At 37.3% G+C, this 25,000-nt stretch overlaps 1 protein-coding gene across 1 annotated transcript in view; it reads right to left on the minus strand.

Moving 5' to 3' along the window:
* The window catches only part of LOC115216316, a 53,813-nt gene that overhangs the window by 24,090 nt on the left and 4,723 nt on the right, over positions 1 to 25,000 (minus strand). The gene's annotated exons all lie outside the window — the stretch shown is intronic.

Consider the following 25,000-nt stretch of genomic DNA (forward strand, 5'->3'; position numbering starts at 1 on the left):
ATTAAATTGACAAATTATTCACTGAAAAATATCTGGTTTTGATTGAAAGAGTTTGTTTAATAAGATTATTAAGCAATTTTACGCATGCTTATTGATAGCAAGCAAAATACATTGCCGAATTGAGAAAAAAAATCTCAGCAGTTTCTGTTGAATCGTCGGCTGGTGCTATAAGCCGTACAACACAAACGTGAAGCGTCTTGTAAAGTAATTTTTGTTACATTTGTTTCGGTTTCATTTTCTCAAGAACAGCGCAACCAGCCAATAAAAACGCCCTCTGGTTTGCTTCTATTACTTAACTAAATTAACCGATGAATTTCTATTTTTGAAACGGATACTTGGTTACCAGAAATTCTCTTTATTCTCTTTTACTTGTTTCAGTCATTTGACTGCGGCCGTGCCGGAGCACCGCCTTTAGTCGAGCACATAGACCCCAGGACTTATTCTTTGGAAGCCTAGTACTTACTCTATCGGTCTCCTTTGCCGAACCACTAAGTTACGGGTACGTAAACACACCAGCATCGGTTGTCAAGCGATGTTGGGGGGACAAACACAGAAACACAAACATATACACACACATACATATATACGACGGGCTTCTTTCAGTTTCTGTCTACCAGATCCACTCACAAGGCTTTGGTCGGCCCGAGGCTATAGTAGAAGACACTTTCCCAAGGTGCCACGCAGTGGGACTGAGCCCGGATCCATGTGGCTGGTAAGCAAGCTACGTACCACACAGCCACTCCTGCGCCTATGTTCTTAATGTTCTTAATCAATTTGGTTCTCTGGTCCACTGCTTTTTATTATCAGAAAAATCTTCGATCAAGCAAAGTGTTTTTTTTACACTGTGCGAAGTAACGAAAATTCAAAACTGCAGCATTTTTAGAGAACTGCTTACAATAAATAAATTGTAAATCTTTATATATAAAAGTGAGGTTGTGTGCTGTCTGTCTCCTACGATTTAGATTCCTAACTACTTCCACATTTTGCGGTGCAGTTTAACCAAAAGCGGGTATCTTATAGTCGTGATTCATATCGAGCCCTTCTGGGTATTAGCGCGCGTCTACGATGAGTCTACGATTTTAAAAAAAATTTACCATCAATTTTTCCCATTTTTAAAGCATTTTTGGCATATATAAGGGAAGTGACTCTCTAAAAATTTATTATTAAATCTCAGAACGTAAAAAGCTACAGTAACACCTCCCCTTTGTGGTTAGCCATATCGAGATGGCTATTATACTTTACATCTCTAAAAATGCTTATATAGTTATTTCCCTTACAAACCCGAGCAACGCCGGGCGATACTGCTAGTGTATAATAAAAGAATTTAGTGTTTGCACTCTGTAATTTCGTTGTATTCTTATTCATTGTTTGCTGACAAGGAAAAGCGATGCAACGAAATGTTGAAAATTTTTCTATCTTGTATAACCTTGAATGATTGAGAGGGAAAGATAAATCCGATATTCCGGGCTAAATCAACAAAGCTGGTACCTGAACCACAATATACAAATGAGTCAGGTTCTGCAATGGCTGACTTCATTTGGTGAAACAGGTACAAATGTCTTTCCAATTATTGCTGATGAATATACCGAAACATGCAACAAGGGATAACAAATAACTAAAGTTTATATATTCGTTGGATTGACATGCGAGCACATTGGTGGCCAATGAGAAATGTTTCGGTATATATATATATATATATATATATATATATATATATATATATATATATATATATATATAATATATATATATATATATATATATATATAATTAGTGAATGGAAGAAATGGAGCTGAACGAAGATTCTACAGAATTCCTTTTATTACATTCTACACATGTTTCAAAGGCCACAAATTTCCAAATTCTGATTGAATAAGGATACCATATTGCAGCTTTCTCTTCAGGAAAATCCAGGAATTACGATGTCCAAACAAAACAAAGGCGCAGCAAGCAACTCGAACAAGAACGCTCCCTAGGAGCCCATGAAGTGGGTTAAACTGTTTCTAATGTACGTTGAAATCGGGGGGTTGGTGGAGGCCGACAAAAAAGTCCGTTGGAATAAATCAAGGTCAGGCCGCGGTCAAATCTGGTAGGTGAGGAAATAATGAAAACAAGGGGTGTGAAGATATTCTGTGTAACCAAAGTTAATGCTCTGAATATTTTAAGAATTCAGGGTGTCTTATTTAGGTGCGAGAAACTACCTACCTACATGCATGTGTGTGTATGCAAGCCTATGTATGCGTGGCCGTATGGTGGCGAGGAGCGCGAGATAGTGAGCACTGCTGAAAGAAGCCGGTCAGGCGGCTGAAATAATTCTGTGTTCGTGTGTCCGTCAGTGGCCTGCTTGTCTAAATTAACCTCGTCAAAAATCAGGGGCGTGTAATTCCTGCCCTTGCTTCTAAAAAACCGACCAATCGCCCAAGGGGAGTAACTTCCCCTTGCAAAATTTATTCAGAGGTTTTTTCCAAAAAATTATTTCAAAGATTTTTTCTTTTATTAGGATATCGAGGTGTTAATTGTATTAGGTATCAATTATATGTAAGAAACGTATGACGCCGCCAAAGTTACCCATTAGACAGTACTTAGATTTACTCGGAAAAGAGATCAAGAAGAACTATAGAACAACAAATTGGAACACACTGAGAAAAGTAAACTTGGAGATTAAGAAAATAATGTTTAATTACGGAATTCAAATGAGAACACAGCCGCTTAACCCTAAACAACCTAGATTCATAGTGAAGGACCACAAACCAAATTTCTACACCAACCCAGCGTTAAGACTCATATGCCTTGCTAGTTCCGACATCGGGACCATCAGTAAGTGTATTTTAGATAAATATATCCCTAGTTTAGTCAATAAGCTGAAGCTTAGCCTCTGGGCGAACTTCTCGCAGGTCGTGAAGTGGTTCTCTTCTATCCCTAATAAGAACCGTACTAGGTTTATTCAGTTTGATATTGCTAGCTTCTACCCCTCGATTAACCCTAGTGTACTTAATAAGGCCCTGTGGCATGCACATAATAAGGCAGGCCTCACTAGAGAAGAAATTGATATTATCCTAGTTGCCAGAAAATCATTTATAAATTTTGAAAATAAGTTGTGGATTCGTAAAGATACTCCCAACGAGTTCGATGTGTGCCTATGGTAGTTCAGATAGCGCGCAGATAGCCGATTTGGTCGGAATCTATATTCTCTACGAATTATCCGACCAATTCCCGGATATTGGATGCGGCCTATATCGTGACGATTGTCTGTTTTACCTGCAAAACACCACGAACAGAATCGTACAGAAAACTAAAAATAGGTTAGCTAGGTTCTTCAATAGAATGGGCATGAATATAGTTTTTGATAATGAACTTACTAAGGCTAATTTCTTAGACGTCACACTAAACCTCCATAGCGATTCTTACTGCCCTTACCATAAGCCTTCCAATAATTTAAAGTATGTCAGTGTCTTCTCGAATCATGCCAAAACTATAACAGACAATTTGGTTAAAAATATCTCTCTAAGATTGACTAATTTGTCCGCTAGTGCCGACATTTTTAGGCAGAAAGCGGAATTTTATAACGCCGCACTGTCTAAAGCCGGTTATAGGCAGAAGGTAGTATATATAGATCCAGCCCTTCCGATGCCACCATTCGGTCATCAGGATAGGGCAGTCTACAATAACATAAATAATTTAAGTAGTGATGGAAGCGGGGGGGGGGTCGGAACAAGTACTTCTGGAGTTAATTTGGGGAACATAGATAACTTACGGTCCAGGGGAGACCATACTAAACCAAAACCTTTTATTCAACCTAGAAACACCCACCTTAATGTCAGAGCTGGCTCCCCGTCTCATTACAAAAATAGGAATAAACATATTTGGTTTGTAATTCCCTTTGGTAAGCAAATTAGAACTAATCTACCCCTGCTGTTTCGCCAAGCCATTGCCAGTAACTTCCCCAGAAATTCCAAATATTACGCCACAGTTAACTCACACAAAGTTAGGATAGCTTTCTCTAACACAAAAAACCTTTCCCAGATAATTGCCTCCCATAATAATAGGCTGCTTATTAAGACCCTATCACCCTCGTCCGGAGGCGCAGCTCCGTCTAATTCCAGATTAATGCGCAGTAGGAATAATAATAGTAGTAATAATGATAATAGAGCCAGCACAGAGACTGGTATTCTCCATACCATCCAGGGAGTAAATAATAGGATTAATGATAGAAGAAATGGTGATGACACTAACGTTAGTAATGGTAATAGGGAGGAGAGCGCAGTTCGGGTCATTAATGTAGAGAGTCCTAATAGTAACTTTAGCAATGTTTCCGACATTAGTAGGTCCACGGATATTAGCAATCACAGCGTTCTCAGTGATAGGGAATACACAGGGGATAGTCCGTTAAATAGTATTGATAACGAGAAGTATAATGTAGTAGGCTGCCGCAGTTCTCACAGTCATTATAGTAATAAGAACGCAGTATTATATCAGAAGCAAATCCCAATAGAATAGGTTTTTGTCTAGTAATTCCAAGATTAGAAATGCCAATTACCAATGCAAGTTTACGCGGATTCGGATGTCTACTTGTATGTCGGAGCTTCATCGTCAAAATGGCCGTGAGAATATCGAACCACTTCACAACATTTCGCGACGTTAATAAACATCAAGCGACACGACTTAGTAAACTTATCTGGAGTTTGAAGAACGCGAATTCAGCATTTAGACTGGAATGGTCGATTTTATCGGTGTCTCTTCAGTTTGATAGAGGCAGAAGGATATGTAATCTTTGTAACTCTGAACTTTTCCACATATTGTTCGCCAGAGGCCGTTTGGTAAACGGGCTTTTACAGACTGCTTTTCGATGTCCCCATTGGCGGCGTCATACGTTTCTTACATATAACTGATACCTAATACAATTAACACCTCGATATCCTAATAAAAGAAAAAAATCTTTGAAATAATTTTTTGAAAAAAACCTCTGAATAAATTTTGCAAGGGGAAGTTACTCCCCTTGGGCGATTGGTCGGTTTTTTAGAAGCAAGGGCAGGAATTACACGCCCCTGATTTTTGACGAGGTTAATTTAGACAAGCAGGCCACTGACGGACACACGAACACAGAATTATTTTTCAGCCGCCTGACCGGCTTCTTTCAGCAGTGCTCACTATCTCTCGCGCTCCTCGCCACCATACGGCCACGCATACATAGGCTTGCATACACACACATGCATGTAGGTAGGTAGTTTCTCGCACCTAAATAAGACACCTGAATTCTTAAAATATTCAGAGCATTAACTTGGTTACACAGAATATCTTCACACCCCTTGTTTTCATTATTTCCTCACTACCAGATTTGACCGCGGCCTGACCTTGATTTATTCCAACGGACTTTTTTGTCGGCCTCCACCAACCCCCCGATTTCACGTACTTAAAAACAGTTTAACCCACTTCATGGGCTCCTAGGGAGCGTTCTTGTTCGAGTTGCTTGCTGCGCCTTTGTTTTGTTTGGACATCGTAATTCCTGGATTTTCCTGAAGAGAAAGCTGCAATATGGTATCCTTATTCAATCAGAATTTGAAATTTGTGGCCTTTGAAACATGTGTAGAATGTAATAAAAGGAATTCTGTAGAATCTTCGTTCAGCTCCATTTCTTCCATTCACTAATTATATTTAACTTCAATTATCCGCGCCAACGCACGGTTGCAACACCCTATGGTCATAACTCCAACCGTGTTTTTTCTGCTGTGATTTTTGCTACCCAGATATCGGTTAAACTTTTGAATAATCCGTAACAAGATAATTCATCTTTCCATTTCAACAAACATATATATATATATATATATACATACATACATATATACATACATATACATACATATATATACATACATATATATATATACATACATACATACTACATATATATATATATATATTATATATATATATATATATATATATATATATAAATTTGATTTGGAAACCCCACTAGAATGGGAGAAAGCGCTAATGATCTAAGTGATATGATATATATGTAAAAAATGTAATATATAAATAATATCTGTAATATAAACCTTCCGTTCTTCTGATTACCTCATTTCTTCTAATATATATACATGTATATATATGCATATATATATATAAATCTTTAAATTGTTTCAGCTTCAAAGTTGCGGTCATGCTGGGGGATAGGCGTGGCTGTTTGGTAAGAAGTTTGCTTTCCAACCCCATGATTCCAAGTTTAGTCCTCCTACGTGGCACCTTGGCCAACTATCTTCTACTATAGTCATGTGCTGATAAAAGCCTTGTGAGTGGATTTGGTTGACGGAACTGAAAGAAGCCCGTCGTGTGTATATAATATATATATGTATATATATATATATATATATATATATATATATATATATATATATATATATATATATATATATATATATATATATATATATACAGAAACAAACGGAAAACAGACACAGAAGTCACCAAATCCTCATCGGTTACCGGCCAGAGGGTCAAACGCAATTTCGTGCCTTCAACGATAATATTGATCGACTCTGATGACACCGATAGCAAAAAGCCGCCGGGAAATGACAAACTAGCGAGCAAAGTACCAAGCATGATAGAAAGTGAACAAACACACAAGGAATAAACAAATATGCAATACAGAAAGTGAACAAACAAGCATGAAATAAATGTGATAAATTGATGAGTCCATTTAGTGGACGGACGAGCAACAAAGATGAAAATAAACAAGACGAAATGTGGATATGGGAACAGACTGAAATAAATAAACAGAATACGGCCCTAGGGCGAGACAGGTGACGGAAATATGGTTAATGCCAGGAGGAATGTCCTAGAGGATTAGAAACGGAAGGACAACAGAAGGACAGCGAAACGGGTTGAAAGGTTGAAAGCGTGAGACGAGAGAAAATACGACCAGTCACCTCGGCTGTCGGTGTGAATGTTTGCTCATTTTCTGTTATGTTTTGTCTCTTGATCCTTGGCTCGCTATTTCCCAGTGTGTGTGGTGTGTGTGTGTGTGTGTGTGTGTATGTGTATGTGTGTATACATACATACATACATACATACATACATACATACATACTACATACATATATTTATATATTATATATATATATATATATATATATATTTATATATTATATATATATATATATATATATATATATATATATACATATATATATACATATATATATATATATATATATATATATATATATATAATATTATGTATGTATGTATGTATATATATATAATATATATATATATATATATATATGTAATAATATTATTGTATATATATATATATATATATATATTATATATGTATATATATATATATATGTATATAGATATATATATATATATAATATAATATATATATATATATATATATATATATATATATAAATTATATATATATAACAAATTTGACAAATATATATATATATGTAAAACAAATTTGACATTGACGCAGATAAGCAATTTGATGTTGATAGAGAAAACCAGTTTGATGTTGACGGAATTATGAATATCATATTAACGGAGAGAAACCAGTTTGACATCGACGGAGAAACCTAGTTGACAGAGAGACGTTGACGGTTTTGACGTTGACGAAGGGAACCAGTTGACGGAGAGAAACAGTTGACGGAGAGAACCAGTTTGACTGACGGAGAGAACCAACTTGACGTTGATGGAGGAAACCAGAGAATTAGAATTGATAGAAAATTAGCTTTGCACAGGCAGTTCTATATTTATATGTCTATCGATAAGGTGTATGAAATAAAACTGTCCAATATATTTCTAATTTACAGTTTTACACATTTATCCACGTATTAATGTATTATCATACATGTACATCTATCTATCTATCTATCTATCTATCTATCTATCTATCTATCTATCTATCTATCTATCTATCTATCTATCTATCTATCTATCTACATACCAACTTACCAATCTATCTATCTATCTATCTATCTATCTATCTATCTATCTATCTATCTATCTATCTATCTTTAGACGGGGATGCAAATGCCTCAGAGACCTGCTCAGACGCTTTCAACTGTCTGACAGGTTCCGACTAGACCACCCGAATGCGCCAACGTGGACATGGAGCAACCGCATCGGGTCGTCGAGATCGCATCTAGATAGGATACTGTGTAGGACAGTAGACAGAGATAGCATAGGATGTCCACAATTCCACATAGTCAGCTACACAGATCACAAACTTGTGACATGTACGCTAGACTTAGGTAAGACACTTAGGCAGGGTCCCGGATACTGGAAACTAAACGCGTCTTTCCCATCGAGACAGGTTTTCAGAGACCGGATTAGCACACTAGTAGAGGGCTTTGACGGGAGCCATCATCAACAACAAATGGTGGTTTGCCCTCAAGAGAGCAGTAAAAGCAGAAGCGATTAGGTACAGCAAAGCACTAGCCATAGATAGAAATAGAGTTGAGGATGAGCTTGTTAAAGAAGCTAGAAGAGGCAATTAGAAGCGGCATCGCATCCGACGTTTTGGCGGCGAGGTTGGCCCTCGACCACAGTTCACGCCAAACACGAAGGATGTGCTGTCAGAGCTAGGATGCGTGCTCTAAGGAACGAAGGTGTTGGAGCCGCGAGAGAGGCCCGGGTGGCAGAGGCGCAACAGGGCAACAAAGCCACCATTCGGTCCCTGGTAGACGAACAGGGGCGCGAATTGCTCGAGCCAAGTAAAATGTGTGAGGCCTTTCAGCAGCATTTTGCCCGACTGTTCGGGACGAGTGGAGGGCAAGAACGTAGGGTGGACTTCAGTGCCTACCTACATAGCCTACCACGACTCTCGACAAGAAAGGCAGGGTGCTGCGAAGGTGCCATCACGGCGGCGAAAGTGCAGGAGGCGATGGCAGAATGCTCGAGGGACAAATCACCGGGTTTGATGGTCTACCCTACGAGCTTTACAATTGTATGCCAGACTTGTTTGGAGATCTCTTGGCGGCGGTGTACTGCAACTGGCAGCAAAACGGGAGCATTCCTGGTTTGTGAGCCGAGGAGCCGTAACACTGCTGAAGAAAGATCTAAACAAGGGAATGTAATAGATAACTTTAGGCCCATCACTCTGCTCAATGCAGACTTGAAAATTTTGCCAAGGTGCTAGCCAAGAGGTTGGCGCTTGTCATCGAGAAACTGGTCGACAAGGCGCAAACATGCGCGGTGCCAGGCCGGACCATCCATGACAACCTCCACCTGATGCGCCACATCATAACGGGTAGTTAACGAACCTGGCATGGGTGGGGCGCTGATCAATTTGGATCAATCGAAAGCTTTCGATAGGGTAGACCATCGATACTTGGAGGCGGTCCTCAGAGCGGCAGGCTTCGGTCCCGTCTTCCGCGGCTGGATAGCCGCTTTGTACAGAGGCATCCGTTCGGTAATTCCGCGTGAATGGACATCTATCGAGACCCTTCGACATCGCACGTTCGGTCCGTCAGGGATGCCCCCTCTCGTCGCTTCTATACGTATTGACTCTCGAGCCATTATTGCGGAAGCTGGCAACTTTGAGGGGCATCCCGCGAGAACTGGGATGCGGGACGAGCGTGTCTGCATACGCGGACGACGTCACCGTCATAGTGTCTAGCCACGAGCACATCGAGCAGGTCGCGAGACACTGAAAAACTACGAAGCGGTGACAGGAGCGAGAATCAACCGGGAAAGTCAGTGGGCTTGCGACTAGGCACCTGGAGAAGCAAGCCCATGCCGTCCACCACGCGCCCTCCGTCGTGGGACGCTGGACCGACGGCCCGGTTGAGTTGCTCGGGGTCTGGTTTGGTCCGGACCTCCAATGAGAAGAACTGGAACGAGATAACGAGTAGGGTGGTCACTCTCGCCCGGCAATGGGCCGAGAGGAAACTGTCCCTAAAAGGTCGGGCGGAGGTGGCGAACACGTACATCGCATCCGTCATCTACTACCGCCTGACCGTCGTACCTTGTCCAGGCCCTACCATCACCAAACTACAACGCATTCTCTTTCGCTTCTTGTGGAAAGGATGCGTCCCGATGGTCAGGCGATCAATTTGCTGTCAACACCCGTTAAAAGGAAGGCTGGGCATGCCGTGGTTGATGATGCGCAGACACGCGCTGAGACTGCGACATCTCTGGCTCTATGTAGACGACGGTGAACAGGTGTGGTCGCCGTTTGTGAGGCACGCTTTCCCGCAGCTCGTCTCCATGACCGAACTGCAGTCGTGGATCAAAAAGAGGCCGAGGAAGGGCGATTGCACCGCGAGTGTCGCGTTGCTCTCTCAAGCAACTCTGCCGTCCCGGGTCGACCTTGAGTGACTTCAACACAACCAAAGCATTCTATAGGGGATTAGTGGAGGGGAGGTACGACGACGAGCTCGGGGCGAACCTGGACGTCGACGAGGAGTACCTGACCCGCCTGTTCAGGACGACTATCGGGCCAGGGCCCGTGGACAACTTCCAGAGATCCCTGGCCTGGCAGTGCTACCGAGAAGCGCTACCCGTTCGGGATAAGCTCTACAGACACGGCTCGAGAAACACGGGGCCGACCTGCCCGAGATGCGGTCAGAGCGACGAAACCGTTCTGCACGCAATCGTGCAGTGTCCAACAATCTCCGACCTGTGGGCTTATGTCGAACAACTGCTGTCACGTGTGGGACGAGTCGGTTTATCAGCCGAGTCTATCGTCAATATTGTCACGCCTCCTTCCTTCAAACGGGAAGGAAGAGCTATTTTCATCATCCTTGTGGCTATGGCAAAAGAATGTATCTGGTGGACGCGTCTGAAAGGATTGGAGACAAACACTTTCCTCTCTGGTCAATCTCTCATCAACTTCTTCAAGTACCACTTGAAAAGGAAAGTGAGAGTAGAGAGGCAAGTTTTGTCTAGCGAATGTTTTAAAAAAAGATGGGTAATGTAGCAAGGATGGCACGTATGAATGACGAAGCCACCTTGAGCATAATCCTATGAACCCAAAATTGAAAACAGAGGGTTACCCACTTGCAAACAAATGTGGTAACATATAACAATATTGACCAAGGTTACCGTGGTCTTTTTTGTAGGCTTTTCTTCCCACGGATAACCTTACTTGCTTTCCCTTTAACCTATATCATAACACTGTGATACACGATCCCTATTGATCGTTTTTTTTTCCTCTTCCCCCTTTTTCCCCTTTTTTCTTCTTTTTTCATTTCTCTTTCCTTTTGTTCCTTTTTTTTCTTTTTTTTCTTTTTATTCCTTTAATTTTTTATTCAAATTTTTTTTTTGTTTTTTCTTCCCTTTTACGATCCCTCTTGATCGAAAACCTACGCCACCCCTTTTTTTCTTTTGTTTTTTGTTCTCTTCATCCCCCAAAAGAAAAGCTCTACCTTGTAACTTGTCCCATCTGTGTGCAGCCCTGTGTGGCCAATAAAGAAACTTATCTATCTATCTATCTATCTATCTATCTATCTATCTATCTATCTATCTATCTATCTATCTATCTATCTATATATCAATCTATCTATCTATCTATCTATCTATCTATCTATCTATCTACATACCAACTTACCAATCTATCTATCTATCTATCTATCTATCTATCTATCTATCTATCTATCTATCTATCTGTCTATCTATCTATCTATCTATCTATCTATCTATCTATCTATCAATCAATCAATCTATCTATCTATCTATCTACACATACTTACATAAATGCATACATGCATACAAACATATCTGTGTGTATATATATATACACGTTCACACACATACGCATACATGAATGCTTACATACATGCCTACATACATACATACATACATACATACATACATACATAAATACATACATAAATACATACACACATACATACATACATACATACATGCATACATACATACATGCCTACATACATACATACATTCATACATACATACATGCCTACATACATACATACATTCATACATACATGCCTACATGCCTACATACATACATACATACATACATACATGCCTACACACATACATACATACATACATACATACACACACACACATACACCATACATACATACATACATACATACATACATACATACATACATACATCATACATCCATGCATACCCACATACATACTACATACATACATACATACATACACACATACACACACCACATACATACATTACATACATACATACCATCCATACATACACACCACATACATAAATACATACTACATACCATACATACATACATACATACATACATACATACACGCCACATACATACTACCGATATGTTTGCCATAAATTCAGATTTATTCTAATCATTTTGGAGAAATGAGCATTAAAACCAATCTACCTGCAGCGAATCCTAATTGAATCTGGATTCTCAGAGAAAGAAAGTCAGCACTACAACAACGGCAATAACATTTGCTAAACCTCATAAAACCTACAATTAAATGGTAGAATCCAGGAATTCTTCGAAAAGACCTTCCAACGATCTAGATATATTAATTGATTTTCTTCTCTTTCCACGTGCACGCTTTGTCCTAATGTCTTTCCTTTAGATGTATCTTGTTAATATGAGTAGATTTCAATGCGGTGAGCTGGCAGAAACGTTAGCACGCTGGGGCGAAATGCGCAGCCGTGTTTCGTCTGCCGTTACGTTCTGTGTTCAAATTCCGCCGAGGTCGACTTTGCCTTTCATCCTTTCGTGGTCGATAAATTAAGTACCAGTTACGCACTGGGGTCGATGTAATCGACTTAATCCGTTTGTCTATCCCTGTTTGTCCTCTCTGTGTTTAGCCCCTGGTGGGTAGTAAAGAAATAGGCATTTCGCCTGCCGTTACGTTTTGAGTTCAAATTCCACCGAGGTCGACTTTGCCTTTCATATTTTCGGGGTCGATAAATTAAGTACCAGTTACGCACTGGGGTCGATGTAATCGACTTAATCCGTGTGTCTGTCCTTGTTTGTCCCATCTCTGTTTAGCCCCTTGTGGGTAGTAAAGAAATAGAAATAAGTATTTTGTCTGTCGTTACGTTCTGAGTACAAAATCCGCCGAGGTCGACTTTGCCTTTCATCCTTTCGTGGTCGATAAATTAAGTACCAGTTACGCACTGGGGTCGATGTAATCGACTTAATCCATGTGTCTGTCCTTGTTTGTCCCCTCTGTGTTTAGCCCCTCGTGGGTAGTAAAAAAACAGAAATAGGTATTTCGTCTGCCGTTACGTTCTGAGTTCAAATTTCGCCGAGGTCGACTTTGCCTTTCATCCTTTCGGGGTCGATAAATTAAGTACCAGTTACGCACTGGGGTCGATGTAATCGACTTAATACCTATTTCTGTCCTTGTTTGTCCCCTCTATGATTAGCCCCTTGTGGGTAATAAAGAAATATGTATCTTGTTAATACTAGTAGTATATTTCAAGGTGGTGAGCTGGCAGAATCTTTAGCATGCCGGGCAAAATGCTTAGCGGCATTTCAACCATCTTCACGTTCTGAGTTCAATTTCCGCCAAGGTTGACTTCGCCTTATAACCTTTCGGGGTCGATAAAATAAGTACCAGTTAATGATTAGGTTTTATGTAATCGACTTACCCCTCCCGGAAATTGCTCGCCCTGTGCCAAAATATGAAGTCAATATTAGTATATTTCTGTGTGTATATACGTATTATTTGTTAGATTATATATATATATATATATATACACACACATATATATAGTGTGTGTGTGGGTGAATATATATACGCATATATATAAATATATAAATATATATATATATATATATATAAAATTATAATTTAGGGTATCTAAGAGATACCGCCACCCTGGAAATAGCAGCCCAAACCTGACTAAAACCACATTAAGTGTTCATACAGCACTAGGATAGAAGACAAAAAGCCTATATATGCATGTATACGTTCGTATATGTAAGTCTTCGTATTTTATATGTATATATATGTGTATTTATGTTACTATTTGTGTATATTCTACTGATGAGGCAAAGCATTTTTTATGCAAAGCCAGAAATCCGGGATCTGGAATTATACAGTAATTTTTTGCTAGTTTATTTTGTCTTTTTGTCTTCTCTCCTGGTACTGTATGAACTCTTAATGTGGTTTTAGAATCAGGTTTTGGTTGCTATTTCCAGCGTGGTGGTATCTCTCAGATACCCTAAATTGTTATTTTAGTAATAATCATTACCTTTGAAGGTTTTTATTCCCATGCTGGCCACTTGATAAGATCGATATTTAAATTAACGATCTTATCCTTATATATATATATATATATATATATATATATATGTATATATATAGTAATATAATAAGAGTAAATAATATCTTTAATGGTTTAAAAAAAAAAATTATTTACGGGTAGATTTCGGCATGTAAATATAACCATTAACAGTAGGAACTTTATAAAGGTTCAATATATATTTTTGTATATAAATAAAAGAGGCAGGCAACCGGTTGCTTAGTCACATACTGAAAAAAATTAGAAATAGCAGTCAAAGACTGTTTATTTCTATTTTCTACAAATGAGACTCCACATACGACATATCCCTGTAATTCACATATGCAAAACAGAAGGAAGAAATAACGAAAACAAAGTCTAATGGTTATTTACGAACGCGTTTCTAGATTAGGAATATAAACTCCATGTCTTCCATCAGCGTAAACCTGTGGCTAAACAACCTGTTGCCTGCCTCTTTTATTTATATACAAAAATATATATTGAACTTTAATAAAAGTCCCTACCGTTAATGGATATATTTACAGGCCGAAATCTACCCGTAAATAATTGTTGTTTTTTTTAAAAACCATTAAAGATATTTACTCTTATTTTATTACTAATTGAAATTTTCACTCCCTTATGACAACCCATAGTTCTATCTCTAATGAACTATTTTTGTAATACGCATGGTAAAATTTTGGAGGGAAAATTGCGTATTCAATCGTCTATATAAGTTTGGCCTATGCTTGCTTTCTTCCACTATTTTGATGTCACCTGGTAAGGACGTGGAGGTACGTAGCATTTGAGAAATCTATTCAATTGGAGCGTTACGCTGATGTAAGATATGGAGTTTATATTCTTAATCTAGAAACGCGTTCGTAAATAACCATTAGACTTTGCTGTCTAAGGTGCCACGGAGTGACAGTGAACCCGGAGCCAAGTAGTTGAGAAGCAAGCTTCTTACCACACAAGTACGCTTGCACCTGATAGAAATACAGAAAGTATTGGACAAAAGGAACAGGGACCAGGCAGAGAAGAATGGGAATTGCTGGTCATCGCGTCAGGCACCCAGAAGAACCTGTGTGTCAACTGGTCTAATAAGGGTCAGTTGAAGGGAGAATCAACAGGGTAAGAAAACGTCTAGCCTATGTGGACAACATGCTTCAGGACAGAGGAATAACAAATGTTGAAGAATTAAGAACATGCATGGGAAACCGTGAAAATTGGTGTTTTCGCGTGAAATCATTGAAGCATCCGGGAGGAGGTCCAAACTAACAGCTTGTCACTCCCGGTTGCTGGATGGGTGTTGACACCGCTCACTGGCTAATTGCGACACCAGCGCCTCTTCTAGCATTGTTTTTCTATATATCGCTGGCGAGGTGGTGGAGGTGGTGTTAGTTTGAAGACGAGTCGTTGCTTTCTCTAGCGGTCCAGCGTCCATCGTTGACAAGACCAAGGAAGGTCGAAATCATGTGATCTGGTGCTCTCGGCCCTGGAGGTGACAGGGATTTATTTTCATATTAGCGATATAAGTAAAAATGCATTTTGCACCAAAACCCTTTGAGAGGTTTTGTTTTTCGATCTGCATGGTGCCCAGCGAAAACTACCCACCTTACCAGGCAGACTTCGTAGGGTCGTCCGCTTTAATCGTCGACGGCACGATCATGCGCAACTGGGTTACATGTTACCGGGAGAACTAAGAATGGCCTGACATGCAAGCATACATATCGTTTATCTTTTACTTGTTTCAGTCATTTGACTGCTGCCATGCTGGAGCACCGCCTTGAAGAGTTTTAAGTCGAACTAATCGACCTCAAGACTTATTTTTCTTTAAGCCAAACCGCTAATTTACGAGGACGTAAATACATCAACACCGGTTGTGAAACATAGGGGGGAAACAGACACAAAGACACACACACACACACACACACACACATTAGGTTGTCCGGAAAGTCATGAGCGTTTTTTAATATGCAAAAAGGGATATAAATAATTGGCTATTCAATAAATTTTATTCAGTGGAATAATTTCCATTGTCTATCTGCCAGGCAGTTTAAACATTCCATTAGCGTTTTTGTCATGGACCATTCGTCTTTGGTTGTTGTTTTAGGGGATCCTTACGCAAACTCTAGGATCTTTTCTGCACTACGTTTTCGTTCACAATCTATTTTCCATTTCCAGTCATAAGATGTTTCAAAAAAGGCATGCTTCCATTCCGTTTCAAAAGCATATCGCAAATGGAATACCGGTACAAGCAATTCTTTTCTGAGAGTTTGTGAGGAACCTATACACTATAGCGAGAAATGTATCCTAGCTTCACTAGGTGTCCATGAGCCGTACTTTTAGAAACTTCCAACTCCTCTGCAAGTTCTCTAGTCATGATATTTGAGTTTCCTTCGATATTTTGCCATTAAAACATCTTCACCTAATTTTGAAGGTCTTCCACTGCGACTAGCATCTCCCAAGCTAAATTCTCCTGCCTTAAATTTTGCAAACGATCTTCCAACATTGATTTACCTACAGTATCATCACCATAAACTTCACAAATGTTTTTGCAAATCTTCGTAGCATTTTCTCCTTTTTGTGTTTTTTTTAAAAAAGAAAAGCATTATGACGCGAATATGAAATTTTTGGTTATCCATTTCAAATGTCAATAAAGGGTAACCGGAACGTAAGATAAATCTATTTTTAGTGAAGAACAACAACGAAGAGATGCACTACCACTTCAAGCAACGCCAAATTTTTAACTGTTACGTTTCAGGTTTGATCATTAAAAGCGTAAAAAAGATTTAGCTTAAAAAATGCTCAGAACTTTCTGGACAACCTAATATATAAATAAATACACACACAGGCGCGCGCACTCATTGATCTACAACCACATAATCACATAAATATTGATTTGCATACAACTATAAATCCGTATAAGGAAATGTAAAGAAAATGTATACCCATGTAATTAAAGGCGAACAGTTGTAGTAATGTCGTCCAATATATTCACCAACGATCGAAAAAATAAAAAAGGAAATGAAAACATAGTCAAAATCTTACAGGTTATCATATATATTTATGTGTGTGTGTTGTGTGTATATATATATATATATATATGTATGTATACATATATGTATATATGAATGTGCAACAATTTTGTTATTTCATTAAACGATAGTTATTTACAAAAAAAAATCCGTTAAAAGAAAATTATATTTAACCCTAATAAAATACTTTATCAAGAACCAAATAGCTTGTACTTTTCTCGCTAAGGGAAACAGTTCAACAGGACAGAAATAGTGAGCAAATTCAAGAAAGTGAGAACGAAATTTTATTTAATACAACTTAGGAACTTCTCTCGTCAGCTGCCAATCGGAAACCAACGTGGTTTCGATGCCTTAAGCTATTTTGTAGGGAACCACTTGAACCCTATCATCATTTGCTTCACCCTTGCAAAATAATTATCACTCACTCAACTCAAAATTTTGACCACAAGTCACCCATTATGACACGATACATAAATACATACAAAGTTACACACATACACACTCGAAGCATGAACACAGGGATCTTACATATGTGTATATTTCACACACATTTGCACAGATATTTATAATGTATATGTAAACAGAGACATAAATGCATAAATGTTTTGGCTGATAATCTTGTGAACGCATATGATATATATATATATATATATAATATATATATATATATCTATATATATATATATAATATATTATATATATATATGATGTATATATATGTATGTATATATATATTATATATATATATATATATATATATATATATATATATATATATATATATATATAAATTTAAAATGGGGTGAAAAATTGGATATTAATTTGATTGACAACAATTTAAAACCAGTGGTCTAGCATATTAAAATCTGAAGGTTCAGTAAATTGTATTACATATATATGAGAGGGATGACCACTATGTGGACAACCCTTATGCTAGAAGTAAATCTGTTATGGTCTTTCCACTAAGAAATGTTCTCAAGAAAATTTAGCAAACACCAGAACATAAGCGAGGAAGACAAATGAAAAGAAAGAAATATATAGATTAATCATAAACATGTTTCACTATCAACAGATTACGTAATTTTACTTAGCGGATCTACTTCTAGCATAAGGTTGTCCACATAGTGGTCATCCCTCTCATATATATATATATATATTATATATATATATATATATATTGGATCATCTCATAGATAATGCGTTTTTTATACTTCTTTTATTTTTCAAAATTAAGATAACAAATTTCCTTTTTAATTTAAAATATACTCTCCTTCATTTTCTACAATGCACTTCCATCTATCTGGTAGACTACTACGTCCCCTTTTCCAAAATTTACTTGTCCGTGACGACAAATACTCCTCTAGTACTGTTCTAACATCATCTATAGAATTCATATTTTTTTCCATCCAAATGGTTTTGAAGACTGCGGAATAAACGATAATCAGATGGGGTAATGTCTGGCGAATTTGGTGGATGGGGTATCATTTCCCATTCAAACTGCTTCAGCCTTTGGAATGTCATTCTCGCTGTATGTGGCCGAGCATTATCCTGATGGAAGAACACCTTTCGTCTTGAAACCAAAGATGGTCGTTTTTCTTTTAATGTTGACTTAAGCCGCTCAAGCTGCTCACAGTAAATTTCATTTGTTATCGTTTGGTTTGGAGTTAAAAGTTCAAAGTGGACGAAACCTTTCATATCCCACCAATCAGATAACCACAACATACGTGGGTGAAGACCTTCTTTAGTCTGGGGTGCCAGTGTTTCTCCTTTCCCTACCCACTTTCTTAGGTGCTTCACATTTTTATAGAGAATCCATTTCTCGTCACCAGTCACTATTCGGTCCCCCAAAAGGTTTAATTTGTGTGATGTGACAGCAAAGAAGAGCACACATTCACTTTCTGCGTGCGATTAGACTCGAAAAGTTTGTGAGGAACCCATTGACCAAATTTAATGACTTTTCCGATGGCATGCAGGTGTCGATGAATGGTTGAATGAGCAAATCCAAGCTTCTCTGCTAGTTCCTTGTCAGTTACAATGGGATTTTGTTCCACCAGAGATTGCAGGACGTCCCTATCGAGCTCTACATATTTCCCAGGACGAGGCTCGTTTTCTAGATTATAGTTTCAGGCTCGAAATTTCTGGAACTACCGTTGACACTGGCTTACGCTTATTGTCTGATCCCCATATACTACAGTAATGCTCCTCGCATTTTCCGTTGCGTTGTTGCCTTTGCGGAACTCATAAAACAAAATATGCTAAATATGCTCCTTTGTCGTTTCCATTATAGCTTTGAAAAAATAACTGTTAAAGTTGAACTGCACTCTTCAAAAATTGCACCAAGAATAAGGGCAAGGTAAAATTAGTATCTGTTATTATAGCAAGTTGATGCAGGTAGGTTATCCTGTCCCCACTCCGACTTTTAGTTCCTGCAATGAAATAACCGCATTACTGATGGGATAACCCAGTAATATATATGTATATGTATATATAACACACACACACATACATATATATCTATATATATATATATATCTATTATATATATATATCTATATATATATATATATATATACATATGTTGTGTGTGTGTGTGTGTGTTATATATATATATATATATATATAGTATATGTACATAGATATATATATATATATATATATATATATATATGTACATAGATATATATATATATATATACTATATATATATATATATAATAATAATATAATGTACAATATATATATATATATATATAATATATAATATTATATATATATATATATGTTTATTATGTGTATCTGTATCTCTCTCTCTCCTTCTACACACATACACACACACGCACACAGATATACACAAATATTATTGATTTAAAATTTTTGCACATGGCCGGCAAATTTCGGAGGATGAAAGGCAGAGTCGACCTCGGCGGATTTTGAATCCACAAAAAATATTGGCACGTCAATTAATTGACTCTACTCCAACTTATGTGAATGGTTATAAGTACTCGTTTTGTATATCCAGTTACTTCTTGTATTTTTTGTACGTGCTCTGATGTTATCAGGGCCCTGTGCATGCGTTTTCCATTTTGCTACTTTATGCTAAATCTCCGTTAGCGGCTTCCAGCTCCTTTGGAATTTTGACAACGAAAGATAGGGCAACTTTCAGGAAGCGATTTATCTCCGTATCAGTATGCTGCTTAAAGACGGACGAAATGCTGCTAAGTATTCTGTCCAGCATGCAAACGGCTTTGCCAGCTCGTTGCTTTGTTTATTGAAAAAAAAAAAAAATTAATTAAATGTTTATGAAATAACTTTGTTAACATTAATCTGGTGTTTGGAATATAAATTAACAGGAAACTTTGATTGAAAGTTTTTTTTTAAATCTTATGACTTTAACTCTTTCGTTACTGTATTTATTTTGAGATGCACTGTATTTCTTTCAATTACTTTAAATATAACAAAGAATTTAGTAAAATAGCTTAGTTACCATTCAGCTAGTATTAGGAACATAAATTGTGACTAAGGAAGATTTTAATTCAAAACTTATGAAAACAAGACATTTGTACTACAGAGCCAGAGGCAGTTTCAGCCGGGTTGGTAACGAAAGAAGAAAACAAGTGTTTTTTTCATTTCAATGAGCCTTTTATTTCAACTTAATATTTTAAAAATATTATAAATGTTAAAAAACAAAAAAAGAACAAAACTAAGCAAAAATCAGAAATAAATCAGAAATAGTAACCTTATCCCTGGGTAACGAAATTTGGGTTAAATTTACTGAATATATGTGTGTACACTCACACACACACACACATATATGCTTCAAATGAAAGTCACTCTGCAAATGAATTTGAACTATACAGGCGCAGGAGTGGCTGTGTGGTAAGTAGCTTGTTTACCAACCACATGGTTCCGGGTTCAGTCCCACTGCGTGGCACCTTGGGCAAGTGTCTTCTAATATAGCTCCAGCCTTACCAAAGCCTTGTGAGTGGATTTGGTAGACGGAAACTGAAAGAAGCCCGTCGTATATATGTATGTATATATATATATATATATATATGCGTGTGTGTGTTTGTGTGTCTGTGTTTGTCCCCCTAGCATTGCTTGACAACCGATGCTGGTGTGTTTATGTCCCCGTTACTTAGCGGTTCGGCAAAAGAGACCGATAGAATAACTACTGGGCTTACAAAAGAATAAGTCCCGGGGTCGAGTTGCTTGATTAAGGGCGGTGCCCCAGCATGGCCGCAGTCAAATGACTGAAACAAGTAAAAGAGTAAAAGAGTATATATATGTGTGTGTGTGTGTATGTGTGTGTGTGTGTGTGTACACAAGTGCACATACACACACACACACACACACACGCACACACAGATATAATATATATAGGTCAAATTCATTTGCAGAGTGACTTTCATTTCGAAGTTAAGCCGGCAGTAGTTTGTCAAAACATCAGAAACTTTGGATTTTGCATAATATACGCAAACAACATATATTACATGTTATTTGTACTTTTGCATACGTATATGTCTAAATGAATATACAAATATATATGTATAGGTGTGCTTGTGTGGTAAGAAGCTTGCTTCCTATCCACATGGTGCTGGGTTCAGTCCTACTGCGTGGCAAATTGAGCAAAATCTTGTGTACAAGCTTAGGTCAACCAAAGCCTTGTGAGTGGATTTGATTGAGGGAAACTGATATGTATATATATGTATGTATATATATGTGTGTGAGTGTGTCTGTCTGTGTCTGTGTCTGTGGATAGGAGCGTGTGTTTGTGATTGTGTTTGTCCCCTCGTCATCGCTTGGAGTTGTTTTTACGTCCCTGTAACTTAGAGGTTCGCCAAAAGTGACCGATAGAATAAGTACCAGTACTGGTATCGATTTATTCGATTAAAATTCTTGAATTGTGGTGCTCCAACATGGCCACAATCTAATGACTGTAACAAAATAAAAGATAAAAGACAAAAGATACCTAAACGCACACACGCCAGCATAAGTGTGTGTGTGTGTGTGTGTGTGTATTTGTATATATATATATAAATATATATATATATATATATATATATATATATATATACATAAACGTATGTATATATATATATAAATACACACACACAGTTTCACATTCACCTTTATATCGATCCGCCCATATACATGTAAGCTTGTAGTGAATTATATTGGGTTGTCCGGAAAGTTCGTGCCGATTTATAGTAGCTTACCTTTCGACTTATTTTAGAACATGGTTGAGTCCATAAAATAGGATTTGACTATGCCTCCATTTAGAGCACAGTTTAAGCTATCTTTTGCTGAAAGAAGGTTTACGTTCCTATAACCTGTGTTAATTCTGTAACCCTTTAAAATGGAAGATAAGAAAGTTCATTTTCGGCACTAGATGCTTTGGGAACCAGACAAAAATTGCTGCAGCTCGGCAGCGACGTGTTACCCCACCCTCCATATTCACCAGATATTGCTCTTTCGGATTTCCACATATTCAGGTCTCTGCAGAATAGTCTTAATGGTAAAATTTCAATTCCTTGGATGACGTAAAAAGATACCTTGATGAATTCTTTGCCATGAAATCACCTCAATTCTGGGAAGAGGGTATTTTCAAGTGAAAGGTAATATGGAGACGCATTGTGCAACAAAATGGTTCATATTTGGTTGATTAAAAATGTAATGGCAAGTATTTATTGACCTTTTTTCCCCTTTAAACATCGGCACGAACTTTCCTGATAACACAATATTTTACACAAGGTATTATAAACCAAGTTTTCTTTAACACAGGACAAGTTTTGAGTCAGGTTTAAAACCTAGAAATATCTACAAGGACTTGCTTACTCACATGAGTATCTCATCGAAGTCGGTGCGAAGTTTATAAACAAATCGCAAAATTTACATTTTAACAAATTGAAACGTATGTAGATAGTAAAGGTAACATACAAAACGACATAGAATCAAATATATAGGTTAGTGGTTCCCAGCCTTTTCATAGTGGTTCCCTTTTATTCAAATGCATTTCCAACGTTTTCCTCTTTAACATGCTTATCCTTATCTATCTGTCTGCCTATCTATCTATCTTTCTATCTATCTATCTATCTATCTATCTATCTATCTATCTATCTATCTATCTATCTATCTATCTATCTATCTATACATACATACATACATACATACATACATACATACATACATACATATCACATAATAACAAATTAATAAATAAAACATATGCATATATACATACATATATGTACGTACCTACATCTACATGTATATATACATGCATATATGGGTACAGGACACAAAAAAAAAACGTCGAACACAATGAGAAAGGAAAACATAAACACAAAACCAAGGAAATTGACATTTTCCTTAAACAACGAAAGAATAGAGTACATGACATAGAACACAAGGAAAATTCCCCTTCTTCAGTCGCCTCTGTTTCATCTACTCCGCGTTTCGAAGGTCAAAGCGAGACACGACTTCGGTGAAACATTCCTTTCCGCAAAAAGCAAATTAAATAAAATTTGAGATTTTTTTGCGCGGGGGTAAAAACGGTAACAAAAACAGGACAGTAAAGACAGTACAAAATATAAACAGTAAAAAACAGGACAAGGAGAATAACAGTAACGCAGACAAGGAGGGCTGTTAAGCCAAACGAGAGAAAATATTACGAACGCTTTTTTTTGAGAACAGCGAAACACACACGCACGCACACACCACACACACACACACACACACACACACACACACACACACACACATACACACACACACACACATATATATATTATATTAAATTAGAGATAAAACTACTATTAGGCAAATCATACAATGAAAAACTTAAGCCAATACATAAGATTAATTAATTTATATTATTTAAATATATATCAAAATTATTAAAAAAGATAATCAATATAACACTACGATCGTTTCATGGCTGTCCAATTCTTAAAATTTCGAGTTACAGTCATTCTTCAGGTGGTTTAAATATCTAAAATATAATCAATATTTTTAAGATATAAATAATTAAGACCATGATTATATATATATTAAAATTAATCAAAGGGCCGCCAAAATACACTGATAATAACCACAGAAATCAACCGTCCAAATGGAAACTTGACCTACCATCTTAATGAATTATTTTGCCTTTGGACGGTTGATTTCTGTGGTTATTATCAGTGTATTTTGGCGATTTAAATAAGAGTTTTTACTGTTATTCCCAGCAGGTAGACATAGGTAGTATGTCCTCTGATTAATCTTAATCCTTCAGCTATTCAATACTCTTTTTGGGGACCTGATATCGCCTATATTACTGATTCTGTTATGATCATTTTTAAATTGTTACACTTGATAATAATAGAATCAATGATGTCTTCGCAAATTATTTTCCCGTAAATTATTTTTTCTCGTGAATTATTCGCATTGAAATTATATACATCTATATATAAATCAATAAATAGTGGGGTGGGGGGTGTTAACCGCACGTGGAGAAATGATAGAAGAAAAATTATAAAAAGGCAGAATGCTAAATTGAAGGTAAATTTTAATAAAAATGGATGTATGGAAAATTTAAAAAATAATAACTCAAACTGCTTTCCATCGCAAAGCAAATTATCAAGATTTGGAAGTGGAAAAGAATTTTTTTAAAATTGAGGAAGGGGAAAAAAGAAATTTACAATGTTTTTTCAAAAAAATAATAATAAATATATACAAAAATAATTAAATAAGTATACTT

Source organism: Octopus sinensis, linkage group LG10 (assembly GCF_006345805.1).
Source record: "Octopus sinensis linkage group LG10, ASM634580v1, whole genome shotgun sequence".
Classification (NCBI taxonomy): Eukaryota; Metazoa; Mollusca; class Cephalopoda; order Octopoda; family Octopodidae; genus Octopus; species Octopus sinensis.